Genomic DNA, 22,012 nt, shown 5'->3' on the forward strand with positions numbered 1-22,012 from the left:
GGTTTAGATCTGATCAATAAAATATTAAAGATTTTGTGCTTTCGCTTGGAACAGCTCCTTTAGCAATGCATCTAGAGGACTCTATATTTTCGGAAATATTTGTTTGTTATAGTTCACACACTGCTAGATATCACTTTCTAATCTGAAAGTTTTAATGTGCTGTGCAGACAAATAGTGGAAATAATAAAGCAATAGTTGATCCATTTAATTACAACACGATGAAAGAAATAACGGTCACCTTCAGATTCATGAGAAAGGCATTAACGTAAAAGAGCAATAAATATTTTGAAATGTCAAACCTCAGAAAGACAGAGTCCAACTTGAGCTGGGTTGTAAATCAGACTGAGGGAAGGACCTTGAAAAAAAGATGGTTCTTTGGTATTTTAGAAATAATTACTAATACAAAAAGGGTAATGATGAAACTATAAATTACATTAAAAAGGGCCATTAGAGGAGGATTAGTTTATAAAGCTGAGAGATGGTTCTTAAAATTGTCCTGCTGGTTATTTCTACTTTTCATTTTATTCAGGAACCCCCTGCTCAATTATATGATTATTAATAAGCTAATTGATCATGCTTTGCAGTTCAAATATTGAAGTCAACTTTCTCCTTTTCAGGGACTCCCATAGGACTTCCACATTGCTTATATTTTAGGAAGGGAGAGAGTTGGAGACTTAAGACATATGTACAGTAAACTGGAGAATGACTTCAAGCTAAGCAACATTTCTATTAATGTCTCAAAATTATAATTTCTTTCATATGACTGTATTCAAAAAATGACTGATACTTGTGTGTTATAATTTTTTCTAATTATCACTGGAATAAGTTTTTTACTAATGATCTTTTTTAACCTATAGAATTTCTCAAATGCTCCATGTTCCAGCCCCCATGTTTCTTTAGTCACCAGTTTTCTGCAAGATGTTAAGTTCAATAGCAAGGCATGTTGTTTTATTTGGTTTGTTGTATCTCTAAAGTATATTTCCTCTTTACAATCACATTCAAACAAGACTAATTATCTACAATGATCATAATCAGTCATCTTTTTTCTTTAACCATCTGGTTTTTAATCTTATAACCTTATCGAAAGAGACTATTTTCTTTTGAGGTAGACACACGTTTATTTCCCCTGTTATTAGTCAAAAGTTGTTATTTTATGACGTCTAGATGCTGGGAGTTATTCTAGGGCCTGGAGACACAGCAACGCCTAAGGAAAACATTCCTGATTCCAAGAAACTTATATTCTAGTCTGGGAGAAAGACAGTAAATATAAACCAAGAAGATAATTTCAAGCCCTGACAAGTACTATACTGCTGTTGCTAAGTCACTTTAGTCATGTCCGACTCTGTGTGACCCCACAGACGGCAGCCCACCAGGCTCTGCCATCCCTGGGATTCTTTAGGCAAGAACACTGGAGTGGGTTGCCATTTCCTTCTCCAATGCATGAAAGTGAAAAGTGAAAGTGAAGTCGCTCAGTCGTGTCCGACTCTTGGCGATCCCATGGACTGCAGCCTACCAGGCTCCTCCGTCCATGGGGTTTTCCCAGGCAAGAGTACTGTACTATAAGGAAGATAAAATAAGCCCTATATCTAGATTAGTGTGTGTGTGTGTGAACAACTTTAACTCCTCTGAGGAAGTGACATCTAAGTTAACTCCTAATGACAATAAGGAAGCAGCCTTGTAAGGATTTGATGGAATTTTCTAGGAAAAGGAAAGAGCAAAGATAAGGACACTGAGATAGGTATGAGCTAGATGTCAGCATCTACAAAGAATATAGTCTGTGGCACTCTAGCACTAATCGAGCTTCCCATGTGGCGCTAGTGGTAAAGAACATGCCTGTCAATGCAGGAGATATAACAGACGCAGGTTCAGTCCCTGGGTCAAGAAGATCCCTTGGAGAAGGGCATGGCAACCCACTTCAGTATTCTTGCCTGGAAAATCCCATAGAGAGAGGAGACTAGCAGGCTATAGTCCATGCTATCGTGAAGAGTTGGACACGACTGAAGCAACTTAGCATGCATACGTGCTATCACCAATCTATGGGAAGACTGGGAGGAAATAACATTGAGGCAGACAGGGACCAGATCATGAGTAGTCCCATAAGCCATAGTGAGTAGTTTTGATTTTATTCAAGTATAATGAGAAGGCGTGCCCAGGCAAGAATACGGGAATGGGTTGCAATTTCCTTTTCCAGGGGATTTCCCCAATCCAGAGATCAAAATAATGTCTCCTGCATGGCAGGTGGACTCTACCTCTGAGCCACCTAGGAAGCCCCAATGGGAAAGCAAAGGAAGGATTTAAGTAGAAGACAGCAGGCAGTGATGGGGTCAATTCAGTTCAGTTCAGTAGCTCAGTCATGACTACACCACGCCAGGCTTCCCTGTTCATCACCAACTCTTGGAGCTTGCTCAAACTCATGTCCATTGAGTTGGTGATGCCATCCAACCATCCCACCCTGTGCCATCCCTTTCTCCTCCTGCCTTCAATCTTTCCCAGCATCAGGGTCTTTTCCAATGAGTCAGTTCTTTGCATCAGGTGGCCAAAGTATTGGAGTTTCAGCTTCAGCATCAGTCCTTCCAATGAATATTCAGGTCTGACAGAATGTGGTCCACTGGAGAAGGGAATGGCAAACCACTTCAGTATTCTTTCCTTGAGAACCCCATGAATAGTATGAAAAGGCAGAAGAACTATACAAAAACTATATAGAAGAACTATACAAAAAAGACCTTCACGACCCAGATAATCACAACCCAGATAATTATGGTGTGATCACTCACCTAGAGCCAGATAATCTGTGAAGTCAAGTGGGCCTTAGGAAGCATCATTATAAACAAAGCTAGTGGAGGTGAGGAATTCCAGTTGAGCTATTTCAAATCCTGAAAGACGATGCTGTGAAAGTGCTGTACTCAATATGCCAGCAAATTTGGAAAACTCAGCAGTGGCCACAAGACTGGAAAAGGTCAGTGTTCATTCAGATCCCAAAGAAAGGTAATGTCAAAGAATGCTCCAACTACCACACAATTGCACTCATCTCACACGCTAGTAAAGTAATGTTCAAAATTCTACAAGTCAGGCTTCAGCAATACATGAACCATGAACTTCCAGATGTTCAGGCTGGTTTTAGAAAAGGCAGAGGAACCAGAGATCACATTGCCAACATTCACTGGATTATCAAAGCAAGAGAGTTCTTGAAAAACATCTATCTCTGCTTAATTGACTATGCCAAAGCCTTTGACTGTGTGGATCACAGTAAACTGTGGAAAATCCTTCAAGAGATAGAAATACCAGACCACCTGACCTGTTTTCTGAGAAATCTGTATGCAGGTCAGGAAGCAACAGTTAGAACTGGACATGGAACAACAGACTGGTTCCAAATAGGAAAAGGAGTACGTCAAGGCTGTATATTGTCACCCTGCTTATTTAACTTATATGCAGAGTACATCATGAGAAATGCTGGGCTGGAGGAAGAACAAGCTGGAATCAAGATTTCCAGGAGAAATATCAATAACCTCAGATATGCAGATGACACCACCCTTATGGAAGAAAGTGAAGAAGAACTAAAGAGCCTCTTGATGAAAGTGAAAGACGAGACTGAAAAAGTTGGTTTAAAGCTCAACATTCAGAAAACTAAGATCATGGCATCCGGTCCCATCCCTTCATGGCAAATAGATGGGGAAACAGTGGAAACAGTGGCTGACTTTATTTTTCTGGGCTTCAAAATCACCGCAGATGGTGATTGCAGTCATGCAATTAAAAGACGCTTACTCCTTGGAAGGAAAGTTATGACAAACCTAGACAGCATATAAAAAAGCAGAGACATTACTTTGCCATAAAAGGTCCATCTAGTCAAGGCTATGGTTTTCCAGTGGTCATTTATGGATGTGAGAGTTGGATCATAAAGAAAGCTGAGTGCTGAAGAATTGATGCTTTTGAAGTGTGGTGTTGGAGAAGACTCTTGAGAGTCCCTTGGACTGCAAGGAATCCAACCAGTCCATCCTAAAGGAGATCAGTCCTGGGTGTTCATTGGAAGGACTGATGTTGAAGCTGAAGCTCTAATATTTTGGCCACCTGATGCAAAGAGTTGACTCATTTGAAAAGACCCTGATGTTGGGAAAGTTTGAAGGCAGAAGGAGAAGGGGACGACAGAGGATGTGATGATTGGATGGCATCACCGACTCAATGGACATGGGTTTGGGTAGACTCCGGGAGTTGGTAATAGATAGGCAGGCCTGGCTTGCTGTGGTTCATGGGGTTGCAAAGAGTCAGACACGACTGAGAAACTGAACTGAACTGATTTCCTTTAGGATGGACTGGCTGGATCCCCATGCAGTGCAAGGGACTGTCAAGAGTCTTCTCCAACACCACAGTTTAAAAGCATCAGTTCTTTGGTGCTTAGCTTTCTTTATGTCCCAACTCTCACATCCATACATGTTTAGTTCAGTTCAGTCACTTAGTCATGTCCAACCCTTTGCCACCTCATGGACTGTAGCATGCCATGAGTTCCTGTCCATCAATAACTCTCGGACCTTGCTCAAACTCATGTCCATTGAGTCAGTCATGCCATCCAACCATTTCATCCTCTGTTGTCCCTTTCTCCTCCTGCCTTCAATCTTTCCCAGCACCAGGGTCTTTACCAATGAGTCAGTTCTTCTCATCAGGTGGCCAAAGTATTGGGTTTTAGCTTCAGCGTCAGTCCTTCCAATGAATATTCAGGACTGATTTCCTTTAGGATTGACAGATTGGATCTCCTTGCTGTCCAAGGGACTCTCAAGAGTCTTCTTCAACACCACACTTCAAAAGCATCAATTCTTCGGCACTCAGCTTTCTTTATGGTCCAACTCTCACATCCATACATGACTACTGGAAAAACCATAGCCTTGACTAGATGGACCTTTGTTGGCCAAGTAATGTCTGTGCTTTTTTATATGCTGTCTGTGTTTGTCATAGCTTTTATTCCAAGGAGCAAGCATCCTTTAATTTCATGGCTGCAGTCACCATCTGCAGTGATTTTGGAGCCCCCTCCCCCCAAAAAATAAAAAGTCTGTCATTGTTTCCATTGTTTCCCCATCTATTTGCCATAAAGTGATGGGACTGGATGCCATGATCTTAGTTTTCTGAATGTTGAGTTTTAAGCCAACTTTTTCACTCTCCTCTTTAGTTCTTGGCTTTCTCCCATAAGGGAGTGATACACATACACACACACACACACACACACACACACACACACTACTACTACTACTAAGTCACTTCAGTCGTGTCCGACTCTGTTTGACCTCATAGACGGCAGCCCACCAGGCTCTCTCATCCCTGGAATTCTCCAGGCAAGAACACTGGAGTGGGTTGCCATTTCCTTCTCCAATGCATGAAAGTGAAAAGTGAAAGTGAAGTCGCTCAGTCACGTCCAACCCTCAGCGACCCCATGGACTGCAGCCTTCCAGGCTCCTCCGTCCATGGGATTTTCCAGGCAAGAGTACTGGAGTGGGGTGCCATTGCCTTCTCCGACACACACACACACACACACACACACACACATATATGTATATGTGTGTGTGTATATATATATATATATATATATATATGTATGTATGGTGGAAGCTGAGTAATATGACATGAGTTATGCTTTGAATAGTTCACTCCCTGCTTTATGGAGGCTGGACCATACAGAATTAAGAGTGGTGGCAGAGGCACAAAATAATAGATCATTTCAGCAGTTTAGGCAAGGTAGTTGGGACCAATTGTAATTGTGGACATGTTGAAAATTGGTAAAATTTGAGATGCAATTTAGAAGTAGGACTGTAGGGCTTACTGATGGATTGGGTATAAGCTTGGTCATGGTGAGAAAGAATTCGAGACTGACTTTTCAGTTTTGAGCCTGAAGAGATGGATAGATGGTAATGCCACTTACTGTGATGGAAAAGACATGGGAGAGTAGAAAGCATACATATGGGAAAGAATAGTTCTCTTTGCCCTTTGTGAGTTTTGAGATGACTATTGGAAAGCCAAGTGAGTGGTGAAGTAAACAGTTGGATCTAGGACTTTGGAGCTCAGGAGAGTTCTTGACGTGTAACTCATTTGAGTTCCATTAGCACATAGATGGGCTTTCCTTGTGGCTCAGATGGTAAAGAATCTTCCTGCAATGCAGGAGACCTGGGTTCAATCCGTGGGTTGGGAAGATACCCTGGAGAAGGGAATGGCAACCCACTCCAGTATTCTTGCATGGAGAATTCCATGGACAGAGGAGCCTGGAGGGCTACAGTCTACGGGGGCCACAAAGAGTCAGACATGATTGAGCACATAGATAGTATTTGAAACTGGATGGGATCATCTGAGAGATTGTAGTTAAGGATGAGAGAACCAAGGCTAGAACTCTGAAACTTTATCATGAGAAATTTGGCAGAACAAGGGAGGTCAGCAAAGACAGTTGAGAAGAAGTGATCAGTGAAAGTAGCATGTATTTAAAATTAGGAAAGGAATACATCAAGGATGTATATTGTCACCTAGCTTATTTAACTTATATGCAGTATACATCATGTGAAATGCTGGGTTGGATGAATCAGAAGCTGGCATCAAGATTCCAAGGAGAAATATCAACAACCTCAGATATACCTATGATATCATTCTAATGGCAGAAAGTGAAGAGGAACTAAAGAGCCTCTTGATGAGGGTGAAAGAAGGGAGTGAAAACTCAACATGCAGAAAACTAAGATCACAGCATCTGGTCCCACCACTTCATGACAAATAGAAGAGGAAAATTGAAAGTGACAGGTTTTATTTTCTTGGGCTCCAAAATCACTGTGGGTGGTGACCACAGCCATAAAATTAAAAGATGCTTGCTCCTTGGAAGAAAAGCTATGACAAACCTAGACAGTGTATTAAAAAGCAGAGACATTACTTTGCCAACAAAGGTCCATATAGTCAAAGATACGGTTTTTGCAGTAGTCATGTATGGATATGAGAATTGGACCATAAAGAAAGCTGAGCGCCAAAGAATTTATTCTTTTGAATTGTGGTGCTGGAGAAAACTAGCAAGGGGATCCAACCAGTCCATCCTAAAGGAAATCAATCTTGAATATTTATTGGAAGGACTGATGCTGAAGCTGAAATACTTTGGCCATCTGATGTGAAGAGCTGACTCATTTGGAAAAGACCCTGATGCTGGGAAAAACTGAGGGCAGGATGAGAAGGGGATGACAGAGGATGAGATGGATGGCATCACTGACTCAATGAACATGAGTTTGAGCAACTCTGGGAGATGGTGAAGGACAGGGAAGCCTGTCATGCTGCAGTCCATGGGGTGACAAAGAGTCAGATATGACTTAGCAACTGAACAACAACAACAAAATTGTTAACTCATTTTTATCCTCCCCATTTCAATGGGGATGGCAATGTGGTTTACAGGGGTTTGCACAGACTCAGCATGATATTCAAGACCAGTTGCAATCTCCTTTCCAGTTCAGTCTACCAGTAGCTCTTTCTATCACTCCCAGTACCCTGGAATTCTGATTCTTTGAATGATTGGCTTTCTCCAACAGACCAAATACTTTACACTTGCATGGTTCTCTTCAGTTCCTCCTCCAGGACTCCCTTGCCTATGGAAATCTCTTCCACTTGGTAACCTTTTTCCCCATACCCCCAATCTGAGTGCCCTCTTCACTTTTCCTTGAATGGTAGATTATCATCTGGACCATGTCTTAATCCTTTCTGTTTCCTTCACTGTGCTCAGAATGGTGCTCTCCAAGAATGGCACTTAATACATGCTGAAAGTATGAATGAATCTATTTACCATTAGCAGAGGGAAGGGGTTGGGAAAGAAGGTCCCCTCCCATATTTAGATTCCATTCTGTAATTAGTTCCATTGTCAAAAGACATACATAAAATTTTTAAACAGTTATGTTTTCTGTAAGAATATGATTCTCCACCACTTAATATCACAGACTCCAGAAAAATAAGTTGTTAACTCAGAGACCTATAATAGCTTGTTTCTTCTCTGGGCACCTGTTTGAGTTTGCTAGGTTATCTCTTCCCTTTTCTCACCCACTTCTTAAGTCTAACCCCCAAGGAAAAACACATAATATCAATCCAATTTTTACAATAGGATGGCCATATGATTTATGGCTTTGTAGTAAGCATTAGGGCTTCCCTGGTGGTTCAGATGGTAAAGAATCTGCCTGCAATGTAGGAGACCCAGGTTCAGTCCCTGGGTCGGAAAGATCCCCTAGAGAAGGAAATGGCAACCCACTCCAGTATTCTTGCCTGGAGAATCCCATGGACAGAGAAACCTGTTGGGTCCATGAGGTCCCAAAGAGTCAGACACGACTGAGAGACTAACACAACAACAAAAACAAGTAATCATTAAGACATAGACCAATAAAAGTAAGAGATTTGATCCCAACTTCAAGAGGTTTGTAGTCTAGTTTGCTTTCTGAAGGGCATGCTGGACTTCTGGAATTTAAATTGGAAGTGCTTCCCAAGATTTGTCTCTAATATTTGCATGTTTACTTGAGAGTGTAATCTAAAGCCCTGCCATACTCTAGCTCTTAATTATTGATTCCATTACTTCTAAGAATAAAAAGCTTTGAAAGATATGTTATTATTAAATAAACATTGGAAAATACAGAAAACTAGAAATAAATTGATTATATTACAGATTCAGTTCAGTTCAGTTCAGTAGCTTAGTCATGTCTGACACTTTGTGACCCCAAGAACCGCAGCATGCCAGGCCTCCCTGTCCATCACCAATTCTTAGAGTCCACCCAAACCCATGTCCATCGAGTCAGTGATGCCATCCAACCATCTCATCCTCTGTCGTCCCCTTCTCCTCTTGCCCTCAATCTTTCCCAGCATCAGGGTCTTTTCAAATGAGTCAGCTCTTTGCATCAGGCGGTCAAAGTACTGGAGTTTTAGCTTTAACATCAGTCCTTCCAACGAACATCCAGGACTGATCTCTGTTAGGATGGACTGGTTGGATCTCCTTGCAGTCCAAGGGACTCTCAAGAGTCTTCTCCAACACCACAGTTCAAAAGCGTCAATTCTTCGGCGCTCAGCTTTCTTCACAGTCCAACTCTCACATCCATACATGACCACTGGAAAAACCATAGCCTTGACTAGACAGACCTTTGTTGGCAAAGTAATGTCTCTGCTTTTGAATATGCTGTCTAGGTTGGTCATAACTTTCCTTCCAAGGAGTAAGCGTCTTTTAATTTCATGGCTGCAGTCACCATTAGTCACCACTAATATTTTGATGTCTTTTCCCATTTCTCATTGGAGTGTTTTTTTTTTAATTCATTGACTTTTTGATAATTTTTTCATAGTTTTAATTGTACTCAATATTATATTAGTTGCTACATACTGTAAATCTGTTGTGTGGTAAAATGATGCAACGGTGAAGAGTGAAAACTCTGGAGTGAGACCACCTTTTCATTGCTGGCTTCTTGAATTGTGGTGTTTGATCTTGCATAAGTTATTCTATCATTCTATGCTTTGGCTTTCTCATTTGTAAAGTGTGGATAATACTATCCTCCTCACTGAGTTATTCATTAAATAAGTTACTGAATATGAAACACAGTGTCTGGCACAGAGGATATACACAATAAGTCCCAGCTGATATTAATTAGAAGTGTTTCCATATAATTGTAATGATATTTTTTTCCTGGAAGGCTATACATTTAAATTTTTATTATTAAAGTCTCAAAGGTTTGTTGTTAATATCTAGAAATAAAGAGAAGATGAAAAATCAATAATTATGACTCACAATAGAAAACATCCAGGGATGTTAACTACTATTAATATTTTCATTTACATTCCTCTGAAAGTATATTTTGCACAGTTACCTGGGTATTTCACGGCCCAGCTAATAGACGCAATTTTCCTGGGTCTACAATTAATACGCTTTATTCTACTGGTGATGGGAGGTGAATCATACAGGTTACAAAGTCACCCTGATGTGCTCAACTCTAGTTAACAATTCTGGCATATTAATTTTTGGATCAAGTTAAGTTTTGTTTTGTTTCTTTTTTTTTTATAAATATCAGCAATTGAGTTATTTAATGGGTATGATCATAGACTATAAACATCTTCATTTTTTTTGTGCTTTATGTATTTTGTTTAAAAATGTGCATACTCAACATGGTATTCATTGAGTGTAGATTGTGCACTAATAATTCTTCGGATTACGAGTATAGTTCCCAGAACTTACAGAGGTTAAACAATAATGTATTTTCTAATTTTGGCATTCAGCAAATATCAAGTTTGCTGCCTGTGCTGTGAGGCTATGTCAGTATTTGGAAATACCATAATGAATATATAGATTTATTTAGTTTTGGAGGATTCTGGCCTATGACTGGGAAACAATAGTCCATGAAATTGCTAAACTATGTATTCCTACTTTTCTGAAGAGTATAGTGAAATGGACTTTAAGTCCTGGGGCATTAGCTCAACTTTTCGCTAAAAGAATCCACACAGTGTAGCAAAATTAAGAGGCCCTATCCCATGTAGAAGAAGATGTGTTTTGGAATTTTTACAGACCAGGTTTAAAACCAGATTCCATCATTTCCTCACTGTGTGGATTTGGGCACATTATTTAATTCTTGTGTCTCGTTCATGTACATTGTAGTGATGAGAATGTCTACTTTTGTAGGAGAAATCCAACAAAATCTTTGTTGGATTTTTCATGGTAATCAATGAGATAATGTATGTTATGAAGCTTGCCCTTTTATTGTTGTTTATTGTTGCCAATGTTGTTTTCCTGAAGCAGGCAAGCAGCTGAGAGACCTTGAAAGAATGGTAAAAGTCCAAGAGCTTGTTATTGGCACAGTTCTGAGGACGCCAGGTACTTCTTCAAATTGACAGTGAGTGGTGTCCTACTTTATGAGGCCACATGACCTCAGTCTGACCAGAAAAGGGGTGTGTGGTGTGGGGTGGGAATCACTCCTAATGTGAACAACAGGAGAGATGGATAAATTCTAAGAATGGATTGGTTTTAGTGTCAGCAAGATCTCAGTTCAAATATTTACTTCTGATAACTGCTGGCAAAGAATAAGTATCTTTAAATCTTTTCAACTACACCTTGCCTTGTGAGACTTAATAACATACTATTTTTTGTTTGTCCCTTTAATGACTGAATTAGTCCATTTTCTTACCCATCTCTACCCATGTTCTATTTCTCAGAGTGCCACAGACTAGCACTCTAATTGGAGCCCAAAAAGCAGCTCTTCTTTTATATAGATTTGATAAGAAAGAAAGCTCCAGCATCTTCCTGGGACTCTTAAAAGCTTAAATAACTCAATTCCAAATATCAGAAAGGGACAATATGTACTAGAAACTTAAGGTAAGCAGTGGAAAATCCTTTTTTTCTATTTCCCCTTCTCAGCAGATTCAATACTAAACCTTAGTGTCCCTACATCTAAGAAAAGGGTATTTTCCCACCTTGTTATCTCTGAGGAATGTGAAGAATTTGAATGGTGATGGTTTGATCTTAGTAGTGAGAAAAGAATAAATTGCTCACTTAATAAATTGCCAGGCCACTTGGGTACTATTTAGTAGATTACCTTTTCCAGAGCGCTAAATGATAGTAAATGGCGAGTGGCAGTAACTGGAAGAGTTAATGCAGCTTTGATCTCTTGAACTGAAAGAGTCTGCAGTTTGCTTAGAATGAGATGGAATTATTTCTTCCCTTTTATCTGACGCCCAGTAAAACCTCAGAAAAGGAAGACATCATTACTTTCCCCCCATCTTGCATGAACATTAGATAAAAGGGAAATGATGGCTCCTCTACAGACACACACATGCTCACCCGAAGTGGTCATTATGAACTCCAAAAGGAATTTTTGAGAAAGTATTATTTATCAATCCTTTAATTAAAAATACTTACTGAGTACTGCCTATGTGCAGGGGTTTGTGCTATGGGAGGAGTATATGGAAATGAGGCAGGTCCTGCCTTTTAGGGGCGCCAGTAAGGAGAAAATATTTTCTCAAGCCTTTTGATTTCACCTTCCTTTCCAAAGGGCTGACACTGAACATATAAATTTGCATCCTAAGTGGTAAAGAATCAGCCTACCAAAGCAGGAGATGCAGGAGAAACAGGTTCTATCCCTGAGTCAGGAAGATCCCCTGGAGGAGGAAATGGCAACTCACTCCAGTATTCTTCAGATGCAACTGAGCAACTAAGCACAGCACACATACCAGTATTCTTGCCTGGAGAATTCCAGGGACAGAAGAGCCTGGAGGGTTACAGTCCATGGGGTTGCAAAGAGTTGGACACGACGGAGCATGCATGTACGCATACACACACCCTGCTTGTAATAGAGCTGGAGGCACATATGGGCCACAGAAGAGAGACAGAACCTAGGGCAAATTAATTTAATATATTTATTTTTAAAAGGACTAATTTATTTGCAAACAGCTTATACAATCAATAAAACAAAACTAAGCATGGATTTCACAATATAAAAATGGGTAAGAATATAAATAAGCAATTCATTAAAATACACACACAAACCCACACACATACAAGTAGCAAAGAAATAGAAAATATGCTCAATTCCCTTTTGACTAAGTTGTGACTTCTTTAGTCATGAGCTGATTATGACCTCGAACAATAAAAAAGTACCTATTTGCTTGATGGAATGCTTATAGCAATGTTCTCTTGCTTAGTGGAGCTATTCCTGGGAGTAAGTACAAGGCCCAGGACCAAATATGTGTTGTTGAGAAGTATGTGCTCACTGTGATCTCTATTGTTGTTCAGTAGCTAAGTCATGTCTGACTCCTTGAGATCCCATGGACTGCAGCACACCAGGCTCCTTTGTCCTTCACTAGCTCCTGCAGTTTGATCAAATTCATTTCCATTGAGTCGGTGATGCTATCTAACTATCTCATCCTCTGCCACCCCCTTCTCCTTTTGCCTTCAATCTTACCCAGCATCAGGGTGAAAGTGAAAAGTGAAAGTCGCTTAGTCGTGTCCGACTCTTTGTGATCCCATGGACTATACAGTCCATGGAATTCTCCAGGCCAGAATACTGGAGCCTTTCCCTTCTCCAGGGGATCTTCCCCACCCAGGGATCAAACCCATGTCTCCCGCATTGCGGGTGGATGCTTTACCAGCTGAGCCACATCAATCTTCCCCAGCATCAGGGTACACTTACGCTATTAGTGCCAGGTCACGTGGAAGGAAAGACACACTGCCTAGAAAAAGACCATGGTTCTTCACCAGTTTTCCTACATAGACTAATTCCAGACTTTGGGCGAATCAAATTTCAGGGACTTCCCTGGCAGTCCAGTGGTTAAGACTCTGTGCTTCCACTGCAGGGGGCGGGGGTTTCAACACTGGTGGAGAACTAAGATCCCACATGCCGCATGGCCAAAAAAAAAAAAAAAAAATGATTCCAGTAACTGGCAAGGCAGATGGGCAGAGAGGGCAGGGAACACCCCAATTCGAATTTAATTCTAGTGGATAGCCTAACTGACACTGAGCTGCTTCCACACAGCACTGATCCTCTGAATGGCAAACACTGTCTTCTTAATTTGAATAGTAATATATGCCCATGGTAGAATAATAAATTAAACCCCCAACACACACAAATATGCACATGGTTAAAAAAATCTGAAACTCAGTTCTACTACTCAGAGATAACTGCTCTTAACATGTGGGATAATTTTTTCTTTTTATTTTCTAAATTGGAATCATATTGTGTATTCAATTTTTGCAGCCTGCTTTTATTCATTTAGGAACATACTGAACACATTTTCCCATGTAATTAAATGTTCTTTGAAAACAGTATTTTAAATTACTGCCCAGTTCCCCTCTTATTGGTCATTAGGATTGTTTCCTAGTTTTCTTCTATATAAATAAACCTTCAGTGAATATTCTTATTTGTAATAATCTTTGCTTGTTATTTCTTTAGATTCCTAGGAATCCGAGAAATGACATTACTGGTTCAAAGGGCATAATTTTTAAAGATTTCTTGATATATTTTGCCAAATTGTTTTCTGGAATGATTGTATCATTTTATAGCTCCATTCATCTGCAGGCCTTTTAGGGCCTGATGACTGATGTCAGGTTTGAGTGACCAGAGCCCAGGGAAAAAAAATCACACAATTCACTATACCTTTGGGTTGTTTTGGTTTTAGTAGAGACAGGACTCTTTCCATCTTCAGAATGAGTTGGATTTTACAATACTGTGTAGAGGAGAGCTTAAATATATAGACAATTGTACATTTTCTATTTCTGCTATCAGACAGTTAGAAGTGACACAAACAGAAAATTTCACAAAAAATTTACATCTAAAAATAGCTTTTTTTAACATTTAAAAATAGATTATTATAACAAAAATTTATATCTAAAAATATTTTTTCATGTATTTTTCTTAATCACACCATACATTTTGAATCTGGTTTCAACTCAACGTGTTAAGAGTGTTTGTCCAATCTAAACAAGCTCTCATCTAACTTTTTTTTTTTGATTGGCTGCATCGCACAGCAAGCAGTCTTTGTTCCCCGACCCGGGTTCGCACTGTGCCCCCTGCAGTGGAAGCATGAGTCTTAAACCCTGGGCCACTGGGGAAGCCACTGTAAAACCCAATATTAAAACTTATTTCTTACTTTATCTTTTCTTACCTTGTTTCTATTAGCTTTCTACTGCTACTCTAACAAATTACCATAATTTGAAGGGCTTTAAACAGCAAATATTTATTGATATTATCTCACAGTTTTGTAGGTCAGAAGTCTCATGGGAGTCTTCCTGGTCTATGATCAAGGTGCTAGCAGAGCTGTTCTTTTCTGTAGGCTTTTGGTAGGATCCATTTCCTAGTTTCTTCCAGCTTCTAGAGGCCACCTGCATTCTTTGGTTCATGGCCCTTTCCATCCTCAAATCTTGCAAAGGCAAGTTTGGTTTTTCTTACACTGCATCACTCTGACCTCTATGGTTTCCCTTTTCTACTTTAAGGACCATTTAAGCCCACCCAGATAATCTAGGCTACTCTCTCCTGCTTAAGGTGTGTAACTCAATCGTATCTGCAAAGTACCTTTTGCCAGGTAAGGTAACTCATTCCCAGTTTGTGACGAATAGAAGGTGGACAACATTTTTGGAAACCATTGTTCTGCCAACCACATTATCCATCTTCCTCTCATTGCTCATATTCTTGTGCTATTTATAATCAAACTTCAGTGTCTATTTCCTCGTGGTTTCTAATGTGGATCCAAGTCTAGACTTCCTGCATGAGAATGAGTATTTATTAATTCAGGTACCAACGTTTGGTGCAGTTCTCCCTTGATCATATGCTAAACAGCATGGTATTTTACAATGACAAAGACCATTTTTTTGTTTGTTCCTTAACTTCCAGGCTTCTTCCCTCCAAGGGTACATTTTTCATTTCAAAGCTACAGGAATTGGTGTCACTATCTCTCTGTACTGATAACACAGGATTAAAATTGTTGCACCAAATAGTCTTCTATTTTTCTCTCTCTTCCTAATTTATCACAAGCAGATATTCTACCAGAAGTTGGGAAAAAAAGATTTCCAGCTGATGGGCAGTACCTCTACCTTGTGGAAGATTCATTGCTCTGCACATTTTGAATCTGCTGACAAGAAACTTGGAGCAGAAGTAATCAGAGCCCTCGCAAGATTGATTTTTGTCCCCTGCTGGCATATGGCATAGAGGGTGGAAAGGCGCTCATCTCTCAAACTAATCTTAACTATTTAGAAGCCATTATTGCAGGATTACAAATCATCAGAATACCCCCTTTTTCTCTAACAACGTTATTTATTAGCAAGACCTTCAAATTAGTCTTGTGTCTTGGCTTTACACTATTCTTAAAATCAACCCTGATATAAGTTTCTTCTAAAAAGCGTTGCAGTTAGCACTATCTCTTTAATTGCACAAACGTTAAGCCAAATTCAATTTCCAGTTCACATTTTAAAAATAATTCAAACCAAAATGCAAATTGATTTTTGTCTTCAGTTCGTAAGAAATGCTTAAAGTCAACTTGTCATGAAGGAGAAATTGAATCTATTACCTGTACTCTTCCAGGAAGGAAGATGTACAGAAAGGAGAAGAGTGAGATTTATCTGATATTTGGCTGATATATGGGTATATAAAATCTTAAGTAATACTGATAATGTCACACAATATTACAACATATATTTTCAGTTGAACATTATAAGACAATAAGGCATAAATGGAAATTAAAGGGAAAAATCTGAATGGTTGTCAGGGAACACTTTTTCATTCAGAGAATCATAAACATATGGAATGGTGTGTCAGGCAAAGTTTCTAAAATGAGAATATTGGAGTAATTACAAAATGGATTTATATTCTGAGGATTGAAGTGCACACAATGGGAAAGAGCTTTGAGTCAAATGATTTTTAACCACTGCCCCCTCCCAAAAGCACCTCATGAAAATGCATTTCACAAGCATTATCTATAACTGTGAGGCATCAGAAAGACAGAAATGTTTAATTCTTTAAGAAGTAGCTATTTCAAAAAATGAAAAAGAAGGTAAGACAAAAGAAATAAGGAGAGATAATACAAAGATTGGAAGGGGAAGAACCAAGCCGATGTGAGGGAAGACTTAATGAAAAACCATCTAAAGGAAATGGATGTATTAATTCAATTTCACAAGTCCTGATTAAAGGCCAAAAACTTAGCCAAAGTCACCTTGAGGACTTTTTGAAACTTGGTGGATGATATTTTTAGCATAGCTACCTTATTAGCTTCACAAATTTTGTACCAAGATTTCATAGTCTTTACATATAAATCCAGTCTACTTTGTAACTTCTATCTTCTGCCTTCTTCTTACTCACAACAAATATTGCTATGATTACACCAAAACACTAGTCATTCCTAAACATGGCACATGCTGGTCCTCCTTGAATGTGCTGATATAGGCCTGCTCAGCAGAGATTCTGTATTTAATGTTGTGGCTCTGGAGTTAGAAAGAGCTCTGTTTGCTTGGTTGATTGGCTGAAACATGGACCATGAGGTGGTTCATAGTGAGTGACTTGAAAATACTGACCTAACTTATTTCTTACAGAGGAAAGGATTCAAAGACTTAGGGAGTTCAGATGGCAGAGCAGACTTGTCATTAAAGACTAACTACTCACCCTGGGAGAAGCCAGAAGACACTCCTTTTACAACTGTGAGAAATAGATTTGAGAGGGGAGGACCAGTATCCTTAAAGAGCTCTGTGATCATTCTTCTTTGGCATGTCCCACAGTGGGGACTGTGGCCACTAAACTGGGAATCCTAAATGCATTGGGAGTAATTGCAGCTGTTGAATGAAATGCAGTTTCATTGAGCAAATAATGCATCCCATGGTGCCTGGTATGCATCTATGGATCTGGCAAGCGTATTTTTCCTTGATACCTGTTGGTAAAGGTCACTTACAACCTGCAGCTTACTTTCAGCTGGCAAGGCCAGGAATACAGCTTCACTGTCCTACCCCAAGAATATAGAAACTCTCCAGCCCTATGTCATAATTTAGCTTTTAGGGATTTTGATCACTCTTCCTTTCCACAAGATATCACACTAGTCCATTACGTTGATAAGATTATGCTGGTAAGACCTAGGGAACAAGAAATAGCAACTACTCTAGACTTACTGTTAAGACATTTGTGTGCCAAAGAGTAAGAAATAAACTGACAAGAATTCAGGGTGCTTCTAAATTTACATGTAAGTGATACTACCACAATGCACTCTTAAAATCTTAAAATTTTATTTGTCAATTAAACCTCAAAAAAAAAAGTTAGGGATGTTCTACCTGAATTTCTGGAGTGATATTTCTAGGGTTCAGTGTGTCGAGCATGCTGGGTATCTCTTATAAGATGCATGAGAATTATTGTGTCTGGCTTCTTCAGCTGAAGAAGAGGCATAATGACTAATGAAATTCTTTGATTTTGGAGGCAACATATTCCTCATTTAGATGTGTAACTCTGACCCATTTACTGGGTGATATGAAAAGCAGCTCCTAGTTCTGAGTGGAGCCCAATACAGAAGAAGGCTTTGTCATGGGTCCATGCTACTATGCAAGCTGCTGTGTTACTTGTGCCTTATGATCCAGAAGATCCAGAGTTGCTGGCTGTGTTAGTGGCAGTTAGGCATGCTGTCTGGAGCCTTTGACAGGCCCCTAGTATATTTAAAGCCCTGCCATCCTCTTCAAATCACTACTCTCCTCTTGAGAAACAAAATGTTTAGCCACAGGCTACCAAGTTACGAGGCAACTTGAGTTGCCTGTAATGGACTGGGTGTTAACTGATTCACCAAGCCATAAGGCTGGGCGTACACAGCAGCACTCCAGCATTAGTGGGGATGGTAGATACAACACTGGGCCCAAACAGTTACTTAAGGTACACCTAAGTTAAAAATATGGCCCAAAAACCTATGGTCCCCACTCCAGCCATTCTACATTCTTTCTCCCAATGTGCACCTGTGGCCTCAAGTGGAGTTCCCTACAGTTAGTTGACAAAGGAAGAGAAGACTTGGGCTTGGTTTACAGATGGTTCTGTATGATATCTGAAAGTGGACAGCTGCAGCATTACGGCCACTTTCTGGGCCACCCCTGCAAGAAGACAAATCCTCCCAGAGGGCAGAGCTCCGGGTAACATCTCTGGTTTTTCAATTTCCTTGGGACAAGTGGCCAGATGTGCAATTATATTCTAATACATGAGCTGTGGCCAATGGCTTGGCTGGCTGGTCAGAGACTTGGAAGGATTGGAAAACTAGTGATAAGGAAGTTTGGGACAGAGGTATAGACTTCTTTAACTGGGCAAAAAAAAAAAAAAAAAAAAAAAAAAAATCTGAAGATATTTGTGCCCTAGGTGAATGTTCACCAAAGGGTGAGCACCCGAAAAATGAAGTAGATAGACTGACCCATTTTGTGGATACTAGTCAGCCTCTTCCTAGGCATTGATATCACTTAGTAGACAGATAAACACAGTGGCCATAGTGGCATGGATGAGGGCATATGGGGACTCAGTAACATAGACTTTCACTCACCAAGGCCAACCTGGCTGTAGCCATGGCCAAGCGTTCAATCTGCCAGCAGCAGAGACCAACACTGAATCCCAGTTTGGCATCATTCCCTGGGGCTGATCAGTCAGCTACCTGGTGAGGGATTGATTACACTGGATTGCTTCCATCATAGAAGAGACAGCATTTTGTTCTTTCTGGAATAAATACTTATTCTGGATGCAGATTTGTCTTCCCAGCATGCAGTATTTTTGCCAAAACTACCATCTGTGGTATCATTCTTTATCTACCACCATGGTGTTCCACACAGCATTGCTTCACATCAGGGAATTCACTTCACAGCAAAAGAAGTGGGACAATGAGCCCGTGCTCATGAAATTCACTGATTTTACCATGTTTCCATACCATCCTGAAGTATCTGGATTGAAAGAATGGTTTGAAGACTTAGTTAGAGACCAGTTGGGTGACAATACCTTGAAGGGCAGAGGTAAAGTTCTTCAGAAGGATGTATGTGCTCTGAATCTGTGTCAAGCATATGGTTCTATTTCTTTCATAGCCAGGATTCACTGGTCCAGGAATCAGGGTGATGAAATGAGGAGAGTATAACTCACTCTCGTCCCTCGTGATCCACTAGCAGAAATTTTACCTCCTATACCTGCAACCTTATAATCTGCTGGTCTAGAGGTCTTAGTTCCAAAGGGAGAAATGCTTCCATTAAAGACACAATGATTCCACTGAATGGGATGTTAAGACAGCTGTCTGGCTATTCTGGATGACTCATGGTTTTGAATCTATAGGCAAAGAAGGGAATTGTGGTATTGGCTGGGGTGATGGATCCTGAAAACTCATGGGAAATCGGACTGAAAATCCACAATAGAGGTAAGGAAGAATGTGTCTACAATATAATAGGATATCCCATTTAGGGCATCTCTTAGTATTACTATGCCCTGTGATGGACAGTCAGTGGAAAACTGTAAACACAATTCAGGTAGGAGTACAAATGAGATCCTTCAAGAAGAAGATTTGACTCACCCCAGCAGGTAAAGAACCACGAGTTGACATTCTTGCTTAAAGCAAAATTAATATGGAATGGGTACTAGAAGAAGATAGCTACGACCATGTGACTAGTGATGGAAATGAAGACTGTAATCGTCATATTCCTCCCTTATTTTGTTATGAATATGTTTGTTTTCATGTTTATATGTATAATATCTTTGTTTTCTTTCCTCTCTTGTCCCTTTATTGTGTAACATAAGATGTACTCACTTTATATCATAGTATTTAAGTATTGTTAACCTTACATCATAGAACTTAAATTACAGTATATCAAGAACAGTAAACATCAATAAATGCTTTGTATCTTCTTTGGGGGAAAGGTTAGTATGTTTTCAGTTGTATGCAGAATAGTTGTATAATATTAGGCAGAAATAAGACCTTATTATTCTCTTTATTAGGAGATTAAGTATGGTTTAAGGAGACCTGTATGGTTGCCAAATTGATAAAGAGTGGGCTTGTGATGGTTAACTTTGTATGTTGGTTTAGAGGGTGTTTAAATGTTATGTGGATAACACTTAGATTGGTGAACTGCTAGTAAAGCAGATTGCCTTCCATAAAATGGGCAGGCCTAATCCAATTAATTGAAGGTCTGAATAGAGCAAAAAGAATGACCTCTCTGAGCAGGAGGAAGTTCTCCAGGAGACTGCCTGCAGATTTCATCTATACCATTGGGAGGTGAATGAGTTACTTTACACAGCAAAAGAGACTTTTCGTATGTGATTAAGGTTGTTGTTCAGTCACTCAGTCGTATCCAACTCTTTGTGACCCCATGGACTGATGCATGCCAGGCTCCCCTGTCCTTCACCATCTCCTGGAGCTCGATCAAACTCATGTCCTTTGAGTCAGTGATGGTTATCTTGTCCTCTGTCGTCCCCTTCTCCTTCTGCCTCCAATCTTGCCCAGCATCAGGGTCTCTTCCAATGAGTCAGCTCTTTGCATCAGGTGGCCAAAGTATTGGAGCTTCAGCTTAAGCATCAGTCCTTCCAATGAATATTCAGGGTTGATTTCCTTTTCGATGGACTGCTTTGATCTCCTTGCAGTCCAAGGGACTCTCAAGAGTCTTCTCCAACACCACAGTTCAAAAGCATCAGTTCTTCAGTGTTCAGCCTTATTTATGGTCCAGCTCTCACATCCATACATGACTACTGGAAAAGCCATAGCTTTGACTAGACAGACATTTTTTGGCAAAGAAATATCTCTGCTTTTTAATATGCTCTCTAGGTTTGTCATAGCTTTTCTTCCAAGGAGCAAGCATTTTTTAATTTTATGGCTGCAAGTCACCATCTGCAGTGATTTTGGAGCCCAAGAAAATAAAGTCTTTCACTATTTCCATTGTTTCCCCATCTATTTACCATGAAGTGATAAAGCTAAGGAACTTGAAATGGGAGCATTGGCCTGAATTATGACATGAATCTAATGTAATTACACAGGTCCTAATAAGAAGGAAGCAAGAGGGTCCAAGTTTCTGGGCTGTTGGCCTTTAGACTGGATCTGCACCATCAGCTTTCCTGGGTCTTTAGGCTGCCAGCCCACACAGCAGATTTTGGACCTGCCAACCTCCATCATCACTTGGATAAATGCCTTTTAATACATTTCTTACTATATGTGTATATACATCCTAATAGCTTTGTTTCTTTGGTGAATCCTAACTAATACATATTCCAGATATATTACTTCATTTTTGATTTGGGTACTTATAATCAAAATAATTGTCTTCTGACACAATGCCTTCCGTTTTTGCTTGTTATTTATAAAATGAGATGAAAATGGTTAAAGAATTACCATGGTTTTATGAACCAGGTAAGTACTCACTTACATTTCTAGGCTGAGTATTCTATAGCTCCTTTTATTTGGTACCACATTGGTCATATTCTACAAAAACACAGGACTCTAAGTTTAGTCCTTATATCAGTTGCTTCATATGTGAATCTATCAGTTCTTCCAAGACTGTAAGCTTTGCAGAAGTAGAGAATCTGACATATTTTCTCTTCCCTGATAG

This window comes from Bubalus kerabau, chromosome 10 (assembly GCF_029407905.1).
Source record: "Bubalus kerabau isolate K-KA32 ecotype Philippines breed swamp buffalo chromosome 10, PCC_UOA_SB_1v2, whole genome shotgun sequence".
NCBI lineage: Eukaryota > Metazoa > Chordata > Mammalia > Artiodactyla > Bovidae > Bubalus > Bubalus kerabau.